The following is a 13674-nucleotide window of genomic DNA, read 5'->3' as shown; positions in this document are numbered from 1 at the left end:
CATGAAATGTCATTCAATTCTGCGTCCATATTTGCTACACCTAGGCAGATATTTTGGGCATCTTAGACCAAGTCCTGTTTAAAGGGGGAAACATGAAACCTCAAAAACTGCTAGCCGAACTCACAATTAAATAACATATTTCAAATCAGCAACAAAAATCTGACATGAATTGTCCCTTAAATGCTGTTTCTAATAGCAGTAAGAAAGCGCATTTGTAATATAGCCAGTCCTGCACGAGACATATGGATAACGCTCTGCTTTCCCAAGATGGCGTATCAACATGCTGCTGTTTAGAGGTGCTTTTTCAATCGTTCCCAGCATCTTGTGCAGTGCGTGCCTGACATTCTTATCCGAGCGCTCTGCAGTCACTGTGTGAATATTAGCCCTCTTTCATCTTTTCCCTAAAAAAATAATGAATGTTCATAAAAAAATAAATAAAGTTGGTTTAATGGGCAGCTGTAGGCTGGCATCTATCCCCCTGTGGCTTGTTAAGCAGTGGAGTCTTCCTCTTCCTCACGCCTCACTCCACCCAGATCTGAGCTGGCCGAGCAGCGGATATTCTCCCACTCATTACCACCACACCAAAGTCACTTCCTGTTATGTAACCAGCACTGTGTAGGCCTAACTCCAAGACACAGATATGGAGAATCTCCAGTTCCAGTCTAATGTAAAGCAAAATATCATGGAGAACCCTTTGGTGATGCCCTATATAGTGATGGGATCAGCTGGTAATTTCAAAGAATACCACGGTGCTTTGATATACAGTGATTAGCATAAGTGAACACACCCATGCTAAAGTTGACTAAAAAGAGGAATAAAAAATCATCTTTTGGAAATTGATCTTAATGCCTTAATTTAAAAAATTAGGAAAAATCCAACCTTTAAGGACACCAATTATCTTTGTGAATGAATAATGTATCGTAAATAAATAAATGGTCTTCCTTAAAATACAGGTTGCGTAAGTCAGGACACCCCTATGTTAAATTCCCATAGAGACAGCAGATTTTTATTTGTAAAGGCCAGTTATTTCATTAATAACTGCTTATGCTAAGCACTGTATACTGTACCATAGCACTGAAAGATCACAGCATGGCCTTTGCATACTCCAAGATATTTTAAATTTCAATGGCTATTTTAATATCATGTTATTCTGATATACACCGTTTAATGATTACCATATATAATGTATTTAAGGTTCTTTAATTAAAAAGAATAAAAGTGAAAAATAAGATGGCATTACATGTAAAACACATAAATATCTTATAATGGCATGACGATGGCTACATTTACAAAAAACATGGTGCTTTGACACATACTGTATGGCACTGAATGATTACCGTATATAAGGTTTTTACACGGTACTCCAAGGTATTTCAAATATTAATAGCTACGTATATCTATTTTAATATCATGGCATTTTGATGTACACCATGGTAAATTGGTAATGATTACTATACAGTAATGTATTTATGTAGCATGGCATTTATATGGTACCTTAAGTATATATATACACACATGCATATATACTGTACTAAGGAACTGAACGATTACGGTATAGCAAGGTATTTGCATATTTTAAATGTCAATTGGTATATTGTAATATCATGGTACAGTGATCATGCATTCATGTAGCATTGCATTTATATGGTACTTTATATGAAAGAATAATATGCAATTTTACATAGAACATGTACAAAACAAGGTAAATATTTTAAATATCGAGGTATGACCATGGTTCCACTGGGGTGAAAAAACTTACCATGGTACTTTGTTATATTATGATACTAATTGATTACCATTTTTCAAAGAATACCGTAATATGCCCATGCTACATTTTAAAAAATACCACAGTATGACCATAATACAATGTCCAAATGTCCAGTGTTTGATGTTTTTATTAGTGAAACATTTGATAGAAAAACGCCAGAATTTGCACCTTTACTGGATTAAATTATTGGTAAGTTCAAACGAACTGGCATCTCATGCATTAAGAAAAAAATTCTCCTTATTTTTTTTATCTTAATGTAATTTATTTGTGGCAATGGACTAAAATAACTATAGAATATCATCTTGCTTACACTGTAAAAAATGATTGTGATTTTAACGGTAAAAGATTGGTTAAAAGAAAGTTTCCTTCCTATATACGGTAAATAACTGTGATAGATCTAATGGTACATTTAATGTAATTTTACTGTAAAATGCCGTTAAATTGAAAAAGACCATTCATTGTATAATTTACAGTGAAAAAACATAAATTGACTTTCCCACAATTCCCTGCGTGACACTTCACATTTGATGTATTTTTGTTGAAATACCTATGTTTCTTCATAGTTTTCTTAGTTTTTCTAATCAGTTATGTACATTAGGGTTTTATGTTACATTTAATGTTGTTAAATTAATGTTTATTGCATTTATAAAATTTCATGTGTGTTACCATGATGGTGTTTAATGTTTGTGCGAAGAACCCTGTACAGCTTCTACATATTAGTATTAACTTTCTTGTTGATGTAGTGCTTGTGATGAGCTTTGATTGATCATGTGACTCTCATCACTGCTGTGATTGTTGGTTATCAGTGTATGGCAATGGTACAAAACGTACTCGGTTACTAACGTAACCTCGGTTCTCTCTGGAGAGGGAACGAGTACTGCGTAATATCTTACGCTATGGGGAAAACCTCTTTTCCACGAGATATTGAAGCCAAAAATTATCCTTTAATTTTGATTAATGTAAAATGCTGTGCGGCAGCGTGCAGACATAGGCAAGACGGCTCGCGCGCCTATTGGCTGCCCTGCGGCAACAGCAGCAAGCCTATCGAGAGAGGCCCTGCGTGACGTGACATCCAATGGGGGTGCTTCGCGCCCATTTCGTCGCGTCCCGCCAGAATAGGCGTGGCCTTGGCCTATAAATACGCTCGACAGGCTGATACAAACTGGTTTTCAACGCTGAAGCGAACCAGCGCTGTTGTATGCACGGCAAGATACGCAGTACTCGTTCCCTCTCTAGAGAGAACCGAGGTTACGTTAGTAACCGAGTACGTTCTCTTACGAGAGTATCTCTCGTACTGCGTAATATCTTACGCTATGGGGAACACAATGTAAGACGCCGTGCGTACTGGGATCCGACACCAAAGTCCCAAGGGCAGTAGCCCGGGGCTCATATAGTGCATAATCACCGTAGACTCACAGAGAGTCGGAGAAGAGAGGCTACCAGCATCATTCCCCACGAAATAGCATCCCATAGGAGCTAGTTATGTCAACAGTATATCCCGCAGACAGGGTGAACGCGTTCAGCCTGAACTGGGCAAAAATACGGGCTATTCAACACCCATGGAGCTGTTCCATCGATCAGTGAGCGATACTCAATCAAAACTCAGCATTCTGCGCCGGCGCAGCGGGACAGATAGTACTGAATTCTAGACCGACAGCAGCTTGGCCTGTAAGGCGGGAACTTCTAGGTTATAGAACCTTATAAATGTAGACGGCGAGGCCCAGCCCGCCGCCATAGAGATATCATGCAAGGAAATCCCACTAGACCACGCCCACGAAGAGGCCACGCCTTTCGTGGAGTGCGCTCTGACACCCAAAGGACACTGCAGGCCCTTAGAAGTGTAAGCCAGCACTATGGCATCGACTATCCATCTGGATAGGCTCTGTTTTGATGCGGCCAGTCCCTTGGAGCGTCCGCCAAACAAAACAAAGAGCTGCTCGGTCTGCCTGAAGACAGACGAGCGGGACACATAAGCCCTCAGCGGCCTGACGGGGCAAAGGAGATTAGCATCCGCTTCCTCATTGTTCACCGGGAAGGCGCACAGGGAAATAACCTGGGCCCTGAACGGTGTGTTGAGGGATTTTAGCACGTGCCCGTGCCTTGGTTTGAGTATGACTTTTGAGTCATTAGGCCCAAACTCAATACAGGACGCGCTTACTGAAAGCGCTTGCAAGTCCCCCACGCGCTTCATTGAAGCAAGAGCCACAAGAAATACCGTTTTGAAAGACAGGTGCTTCATGTCTGACAAATGGATTGGCTCGAATGGGGCACCTTTCAGGGCTTCCAGAACCGTAGAAAGGTCCCACATAGGGACTGAGGGAGGTCTGGAAGGATTCAGCCTCCGAGCTCCCCTGAGGAATCGCACGACGAGGTCGTTCTTCCCCAGTGACTGGCCAGACGTCGGTTTTGCAAACGCCGCTATGGCCGCCACGTATACTTTGAGCGTGGACGGGGTTCTACCCTTATCCAGCAGCTCCTGAAGGAAGGAGAGCACTTCCGTAACCCCGCAGTCTACGGGTGAAAAGCCATGAGCTTGACACCAGGTAGAGAACACTGACCATTTCGAGGAGTAGAGCCGTCTAGTAGACGGGGCCCTAGCCTGCGTGATCGTGTTTAACACTCCCTCCGGGAGGTTAGCGGGTACCCGTTGATGGCCCACACATGTAGGGACCATAACTCCGGGCGAGGATGCCAAATCGAGCCCTTTGCCTGAGAGAGGAGGTCTTTCCTCACCGGTATCGGCCACGGGGCAGTGCTGGCCAGCTGCATCAGGACTGGGAACCAGGTTTGGTTCGTCCATAGCGGAGCCACGAGCAGCACTGGGCTTCCATTTTCCCTGATTCGTTCCAGCACTTGAGGCAGGAGCGAGACGGGGGGTAAAGCATAGAGGGGGCGTCGGGGCCATACGTGGGCCAGCGTGTCCCTGCTCTTGGAGAAAAAGTTCGGACAGTGAGCGTTTTCCTGGGACGCGAACAGGTCCACCTGCGCTCTGCCGAATGTCTCCCACAGCAGTTGGATCGTCTGCGGGTGCAGCGACCATTCCCCTGCTTGGACATTGTTTCTGGACAGTCTGTCTGGTCCCAGATTCAGGTGACCAGGCACATGCGCTGCTTTCAGTGAAAGCAGGTTGTGCTGAGCCCAGCCCAGGGAAGCGTTTCGTCAGCCTGTAAAGGCTTCGGGACCTGACGCCGCCCTGGTGATTTATGTACGCCACCACTGACATGTTGTCCGACCGGACTAAGACGTGGCGGCCTTTTATCTGGGGACAAAAAACGCCTTAGCGCGTTGTCTACTGCCAGCATTTCTAGACAGTTTATGTGTAGGAGCTTCTCCCGTTCTGACCACTGGCCAAAGAACGGTCTGCCCTCGAGCAGCGCTCCCCACCCCGAGGTGGAGGCGTCCGTGGACACCACCATCACACTCGAGGGAGTCCCCAGACTCACGCCTGACTGGTACCAGTCGGCTTTTTTTCAAGGTTTCAGAGCCGAGACGCATTTCCTGTCGACCCTGAGGCGAAACAGTCCAGCGGCCCAAGCCCCGGGCGGAACTCGTGCTTTCAGCCATAACTGCAGTGGGCGCATGCGAAGCAGGCCCAGCTGAAGTACTGAAGATGCTGAGGCCATGAGGCCCAGCATTTTCTGAAACCGTTTGAGCTGGACTATAGGGCCGCGGCGGAAGGATTTCACGGCGCGCTGAATGTTCAGTCCTCGCTCCGGCGACAGACGTGCTGTCATAGACAGCGAGTCCATCACTGTTCCCAGAAAGGAGATTTTCTGGCTGGGAGACAGCGAACTCTTCGCCCAATTGACTGTGAGACCCAAATTCTCGAGATGCTCGAGTAATGCGGTCTTGTGTTCTATGAGCTCTGATCGTGATCGAGCTAGAATCAACCAGTCGTCCAAGTAGTTCAAAATTCGCATGCCCTGAAGTCTCAGGGGTGCGAGAGCCGCGTCCATGCACTTCGTGAATATACGGGGTGCTGGAGACAGGCCGAACGGTAGGACTGTGTATTGATATGCCTGGCCCTCGAAGGCGAATCTCAAGAATCGCCTGTGACGTGACGCAATCTGTATTTGGAAATAGGCGTCTTTCAGATTTATTGACATGAACCAGTCTCCCTGGCGCACGTGCGCGAGGATTTTGCTGGTTGTCAGCATTTTGAACTTGCGTTTCAGAAGCGCTTTGTTCAATTGTCGCAGATCTAGAATGGGTCTGAGACCCCCGTCTTTTTTCGGTACCAGAAAATATCTGCTGTATACACCCCCTTCGCTCTGAGACTGAGATAAAGGTTCTATGGCCCCTTTGCTCAGTAGGTTCGCTATTTCGGTTCGAAGTAGATGAGATACTTCATTGTCCACCGTGGTTTCGACACGCGCCGTGCAACGGCGGGGACGTCGAGCGAACTGTAGCGAATAGCCTCTCTTTATAGTGTTCAACACCGATTCTGATACCCCGGGAAGCATTGCCCATGCATTCGCGTGGATAGCTAGAGGCAGAATGATATCCGGGCTCTGGCCGCGGCACAGCGGCGGCTGCAGAGCTTCGGTGTGCTGAGACATGAACACTGTGTTTAAAGTGCGCGAGGCGGGGGGCGCGCCGATCACGGCGGGCAGCCTGTTCGCACTCGCTTTCTCTATGACAAATTGTGGAGAGAGAACGAGCGGGACAAACCCCGTAGGGTTCAGCGTGTCTGTGAGTGAATGTGGGCGCGGGACAGCGGGCACATTTACTGCACTGAAAACACCGTCGGCTTGCGCTGACTGAATATGTGTTGGTTTCGTTTTTACAGAAACCGTGGGACACGAACTGTGTAGTGTTTGTGGGCACTGTGTCGTGGGCACATTCACTACGTTTGCACAATCGACATGAGTCGATTTTATTTGTGCTAGCCCTGAACTGTGGCGGGCTGTGTCTGTGTGTGGGAATGGGCACTGTGACGTGGGCATTCTTACAACACTCATAACACCATCGGCTATGGCCGGGACACCAGAAAATACACTCTTTATTGGATTTATCTGGGTCGCCGTAAAAATGGCGTTAATGTGCAGGCAAGCGGGCTGTGGTACCGGCTTGTTTACTGCGAAATACACTGGAACAGTCACATTGTTTGGAACTGAACGAGCGAGAGGTTTCGGTGGAGTCTGGCCGCGGCGAGACTTAAACACCGTGGGTCTTAGCTGACTGTATGTGTGTTGGTTTCGTTTTACAGAAAACGTGGCACATGCAGCGTGTAGTGTTTGTGGGCACTGGGTTGTGGGCACATTCACTACATATAATGCACAATTGACATGAGTCGATTTCATATGTGCGAGCCCTGCACTGTGGCGGGCTGTGTTTGTGTGTAGAAATGAACACTGGGCTGTGGGCATTTTCATTACACTCAAAACACCATCGGCTGTGGCCGGAATACCAGACAATACATTGCTTATATGATTTTTCTGGGTCGCCGTGGAAACAGCATTTGTGTGCAGGCAAGCGGGCCATGGTACCGGCTTGTTTACTGCAAAATACACTGGAACAGTCACATTTTCTTGGAACTGAACGAGCGAAAAGTATCAGTGCAAGTCTGGCCGGGCGAGACTAGATTTTATCTGCTGCGAGAGCTGGGATTGAACACGGGTCTCCCGTGCGATGGCTGTAGGTTTCGCCACTGAACCACAGGGGGAAACGACAAAAGCCTAAAATAGCTCGACCACATAATAGAGCGTCATCACAGTTTTGTGTGTGTTGGCGTTTGTTTGCATGCGTGCGTGTTATACAACAGGCTCATTGCTGCAATATTGACATTTTCAGCCGCTCAAACTAAGAGGAACTGAGAAATGTTTGAGGAATGGAGATTGGTCCGGCCTCGGCGGGACTAAAAATACACTCTATTCCCATTTCGCCGATGACGCATGCCCACGGGGGGCGGGGTAGCTTTCTTATAACGTAAAGAAAAGCTAGCCGCGGTTTAATGCTGGCCCGTTTCCCTGACGACTCGCGGGCAGAAGGGGGAGATCCACAGAGCTCGCCCAATCCCCACTGTCCGACGCGGGGATATAGCAGCTGGCCTCCTCTACAGATGCAGCTATCTCGTCGTCATTAATGGCGGAAGCGGCGGCGCGCGGCGACCGTTGTCCGTCAGTGAGCGACTCGATTGAAGCTGGTGAAGCTGGCGGGCGAACCGGCGAGCTTTCACGGCTGGAGAAGGATCAGGGACCCGCTGAGTACGGCGCTTTGCGGCGCGGCACTACAGCGGGCGGGAGTCTCACTCACCATGGCAATAGCTGGCCTCCTCTACCGATGCAGCTATCTTGTCGTCACTAATGGCGGAAGCGGCGGCGCGCGGCGGCCGTTGTCCGTCAGTGAGCGACTCGATTGAAGCTGGTGAAGCTGGCGGGCGAACCGGCGAGCTTTCACGGGCTGGAGAAGGCTCGAGGACCCGCTGAATACGGCGCTTTGCGGCGCGGCACTACAGCGGGCGGGAGTGCAGACTCGGAGAGAAAATGCCAGGCAATTCCTCAGAGTCACCATGGCAATAGTTCCACAGGAACGAAGCGTCTTCAAAAAGACGCTTGCTCTTTTAGAACAGATACAACACAGAGATAGAGTGTGAGTCGCAGCGGCGAACACACACTCAGCAGTGAAAAGGATATGAACGCCGGAAAGCGTAGCAGGTACGGCGGCTGAAGGCGGCGAGGTGTAGGCCAGCGACTTCAGGCTCGAAGGCTCGTCCCGCAGAAGGCTTACAATCAGACGGCGCGGCTTCTCACTCCGGATCCAGCGATGCAGTAGTGCTTCGCTGAAGAGTTGAAAATCAGTTTGTATCAGCCTGTCGAGCGTATTTATAGGCCAAGGCCACGCCTATTCTGGCGGGACGCGACGAAATGGGCGCGAAGCACCCCCATTGGATGTCACGTCACGCAGGGCCTCTCTCGATAGGCTTGCTGCTGTTGCCGCTGGGCAGCCAATAGGCGCGCGAGCCGTCTTGCCTATGTCTGCACGCTGCCGCACAGCGTTTTACATTAATCAAAATTAAAGGATAATTTTTGGCTTCAATATCTCGTGGAAAAGAGGTTTTCCCCATAGCGTAAGATATTACGCAGTACGAGAGATACTCTCGTAAGAGAACAGATATTAATACTTCATTAGGTGAATTATGAATGAAATACGGTTTATTACTGTCAATTTTAAGTGAAGTCTGTAAAACCAATAATGTTGCTACCGTATTTTTGACGGTAAAGTTCTGGCAACCACAGCTGCTGTTTTTTTACCGTAAAAATAACGGTTTATTTTTTACAGTGTATAGTCCTAAAACAGTCGAACCCTGATCTCTTAAAGAACATGAACTTTCAAAGTTACTGTTCTGAAATCTTCAGAGAGTGAGTATATAGAGATCTTGGCCCACTATTAACAACTTCTCAGATTCCTAATTCAGTTGGATCGACTGACTGTCTTCTCAATGAAGCAAATGATCATGGATGTGAGAACCGTAAAGGTCAGCCAGACTCCACAGTTTATTTGTCCACACCATCCAGCGGGATCTTTTGCTAAAGGCACTCTGGGAGTTAATGAACCGCCGTTGTGTTTCGGAAAAACCAGGCAGAAATACAGAAAACTGATGGTCTTGCCAGAAGGTACAGCTTGGTCTCGGGCAAAATTTAGGAGCTAATGACTGGAAAGGTATTATTATCACCTTTGCTCACAACCTTGCTTTTAAAGCTTTCTCACTTTCTCACAATAAACCCTCCAGAGAGTAGCAAAACTGTCTGTTCTAGCCTTACAAGACGAAGATTTTTTTTTTTGTGTGGTTGCATGAAACTCACTTGAGACTCATTTCTGTCTGCGTATTATTTAAAATCTTGTGCTTTTATTGTTCTAGCAGGCTAATGCAGAGGAACTCATTAGCACAATTATGCCAATGACAGATTCTTCATATTATGCCACGAGGTTAAATGCTGAGCTCAGATATCCCCTTATGGGGTTGAAATTTGACCCACAATGATGGGCTGCCGTCCGAACAATCACTAATGTGCCCTAAAGCCCAATCCATTTTTATAAGCTCTAAAAGGGGGCAAAATAATGTTAATTGTATTTACATTTGATATATAACCTAAATTAATTTATTAAATTAACTAGGTAAATTTCAGCTTTTAAATTAGTGGCTCTGTTGCAGTAAAGACTATAAATCTGAAATCTCATCAATCTGTTTGCAGTTTCATGCAATTCAGCATTCGCATTAAAACCTCTATGGTTTAATCAAAATTTTCTAGTCCAAAAAGGCCTATACAGTGCAGGCATACTGTAATCAAGATCTTTCTCTCCTCAGCACTAGATCCATGTACACAACTTCACCATTTCATTAATTAGGCCAATTAAAAATGTATTGTATTTGACTCCATTTGGAGCGAGGAGCAAGCTCTTTCAACGAAATGTCCAAGTTTTTCCAGGAGTCCAGTAATAATTCAGTGTCAGAGAGCCATTTACTTCAAATGAGTTCACTGTCAATTCATTACGGCACACAGCCAATGAAAGTCAAAGAGAGGTGCAATATGCCAAGTGTGGAGTGGTCACTGTAAAGTCTTCATTGAATATTTATAATCATTATTCATTATATAGTTTAATAATAACTTGTGTGAAAAAAAGAGTGGTGTTTGTCAATGCAAGGATTTTGATTGGCTGCCAATGATTTTATCATTTATCAGCTGGAAAAAGATGCTCTTAAAAGTGATTCTAAAGATATTGTTTGGACTTTTCCTGATGTGGATGAGTCTAAATAATAAATTGTAAAAAATATATTTTTACTGCATGGCGACAGCCCGAAAACAACTTTATGATACTCCAAATGAGGTTGTGCGTTCATTAGTAAATGTTGAACTTTTTTCTCCCTGCAATTCCAAGTTTAGGCCTATATCTCACAATTCTGAAAAAAATGTCAAAAGATATAAACTCATAATTGTGAGATATAAACTTGCAATTTGAAAACTTGCAAGAAAAAAAAATCATAATTGTGAGATATAAACTCAGAATTGTGAGATAAACGACATTTTTGAAAAGAAAAGTATTGTGAGATATAAGCTCACAATTTTGAGAAAAAACTTGTGAGATAAAAGATCATAGTTACGAGTTTAGAAATTGAAATGGACATTGTTAGATAGACTTACAATTGTGAGAAAAAAAGTCAGAATTGTGGAATAAATCACGTCAAATAAGTCACCATTACCCTCTTTATCTTTTATTCCATAGACAACGTGAATGTGAGGAAATATCTGGAAACCATCATTGACCAATCCCAATCAAGTATTGGAGAGAGCTTTGTAATGAATAGGGTTAAATGGATAGTTCACCCAAAAATAGTTCATCATTTACTCGCCCTCATGTTGTTCCAAACCTCTAAGACTTTCGTTCATCTTTGGAACACAAATAAATTTCTTTTTGGCGAAATCTGAGCGATTTCTCTCTCTCCGTTGACAGCAACACAACTACCACTTTGACGCTTCAGAAAGTTCATAGAGATCGTAAAACTAATCCATATAAATTGAGCAGTTTAGTCCAAATTTTCAGAAGAGAAAAGATCGCTTTCTAAGATTAACAGAGTTAATTTTTTATTCACATATAAATATTGATCAACGAACATAAACAGAAGCTGAACCGAACCTGCTTGATGAGCGAGAACAAACCTCCCTCAAAGCTTAAATTTAAAAAGCTTAAACCAGAATCTGACAGCGCGAGGAACCGGACAAGAGACCCACTCGCTCAGTCTTTCACTGTTAAAGTTGATTCCTGCAATTATCATGAGAACAGTTGTCAATATCTCACATAATTATCAGGACATAAATAAGCCTACACGTTGTAAATAGTGTAAAATGAGCGTAATTTGAAAACTATTATGATAAATTGCAATCTAAGAACACCATAACGGACATTGTTACGAAATTATGTGACGTACATGTAACTTTATTGATGTCATCTGGCATTTTTTAATGTTTACATTACACTCAAAAAACACAAATGAAATTATACAGTAGGCATAGGCTATTGGCTATTTACTTGTAGTTTAGCTGCAATCATGTAAAAACGTTATAAGCCATCAAACGCGGTATACTATACTTTATTATTATAAAGTGCAGAGGTCGTGAGTGCAGATACGCTCTGCGTGAGTAGTGTTTACGACAGTAACGTTAAATACAAGTACTCTACAGCGACTCTAGGGGGCGCTGTTTGACAAAAACAGAATTCCTGCATAGTGTGCCTTTAAACCTGCTGCGTAACTGGTTCTTGTAGAAGCTCAAACGTGCTGCGTAACACACGATAACGATAAAGTTCTGAAAATCATTCTAAATATAAAAGATAATGATAACGGCACAGAGAAACAATAAGGTTGGAATCACTTTCAGAAGGTTTTTTTTTGAGCTGATGAACAATAAAAAACATTGACAGCCAATCAGAATCCATCCTGCTTTACAGAGCTTAATGGCAGCGCTTAGAATAAACATATCGATATCGGTCTTGGTGTGAACGGGCCTATAGAGGTTTTTCTCATTGTAAGCAAAGCACAGAAGCAGAAGCAATGACAGAACAACACAGGGCAGAAGGTCTGAGAGGGGTTTCCTCTGTCGTTACAGGATGCAGACATTAGTAGGTAAATATAAGCCAAGCTGTATCAATGCCAATGAACGCTTTCCCCTCCTCCTCTATTTCCTGCGGTCATCTCAGCGTAGGCAGTTTCTGTGCCAGCAATGCATTGGAGATGATTCATAGGATTCTGCTAATGGTCATTGATAGTCTATCAGAAATGGCCTTAATTAAGGCTCAAGCTTTCTCAAAGCATCGTCACTGTAATGAATAGCTGAAAAGTAATCAAGAAGTCGACTTTAATTAAGCGTTTGCTTGAATATGTACAGTAATGTGCTATTGCTGTCAGGTTTGGCTGGATGACCGTTATGGATTTTCATATCAGAACATACTACTATGCATTAACCAGGAAAATTTGAAAAACACAGCCAGTCTTTTCTGCAGCTGACAGATCTTACTAAAGTGTTGCAGTGTAACTCTGAGGCAGTGTGTGCCATTATCAAATCCAGAGCTCGGGGGCAGCAGAGACATTATATGACACCAGGCAGTGCCATTAAACAGGGACTGTCTGCGGCACTGTTTACTTAGAAAACACCAAAAATTCAGAGACCCGAGCGCAATTCTCTTATGTAAAGAAAAGAGCAGGGCTCAGATTTGAATTAAAGTTCTGGAAATGCAAAAACAAAGGAGATAAAAAATAGACAGATCATCATAAAATTCATGGTGACAAGTGCCCTGAAAGGCCTTTTTGGCCAAGTGTGAGTCAAAAGAGAATGCCACTGGCTGGCTTTAAATTCCTAATCTCCATTAAAACGTCTGTTAAAACGAGTCTTCCAATCGTTTGTCATTTAACAAGCAAGCAAATAAAAAATACTATGGCAATACAAGAAACAAAGACTGAGATGTCACACAATTATATGATCTGGCGGTATTGCATCGCTCAAGCTGGTTTCCCCCCACACCAGAGGAGCTCGTGTTTAATGGAGCTCATCTGTTGAGAGAGATGATAACATCTGTGATAATAACCAAACTCGCTGCTCGACGATTATAAAGACCATATGCAAATCTGATTCACCAAGCCTCAAAACGGTTTGAAATTGTGTTAGACTGTGGGTGGCAGAATAAAAACAGGAATTCTCCCCAAGCTCTCATGCAGCAATGGAGGATAAAACTGCCTCCACACATGCACAATAAATGCATATGTTAATAAACAAGATATGCTCTTATTAAGGGCCGAGGTCCTCATCAGGGCCGTCACTAGGTATTTTGCTGATAAGGCAACTCCCTGCTTCAGTCTTAAAGATTACATTGATCCAACCTTCATTTATGCCAAGATCCACTGCTGCAGTGAA

This window comes from Siphateles boraxobius, unplaced genomic scaffold, assembly GCF_051911475.1.
Source record: "Siphateles boraxobius isolate OS27281-9 unplaced genomic scaffold, OSU_SipBor_1 34, whole genome shotgun sequence".
NCBI classification, from domain to species: Eukaryota; Metazoa; Chordata; class Actinopteri; order Cypriniformes; family Leuciscidae; genus Siphateles; species Siphateles boraxobius.
The sequence above is the reverse complement of the archived record's forward strand: the minus strand, read 5'-3'. Positions refer to the sequence as shown.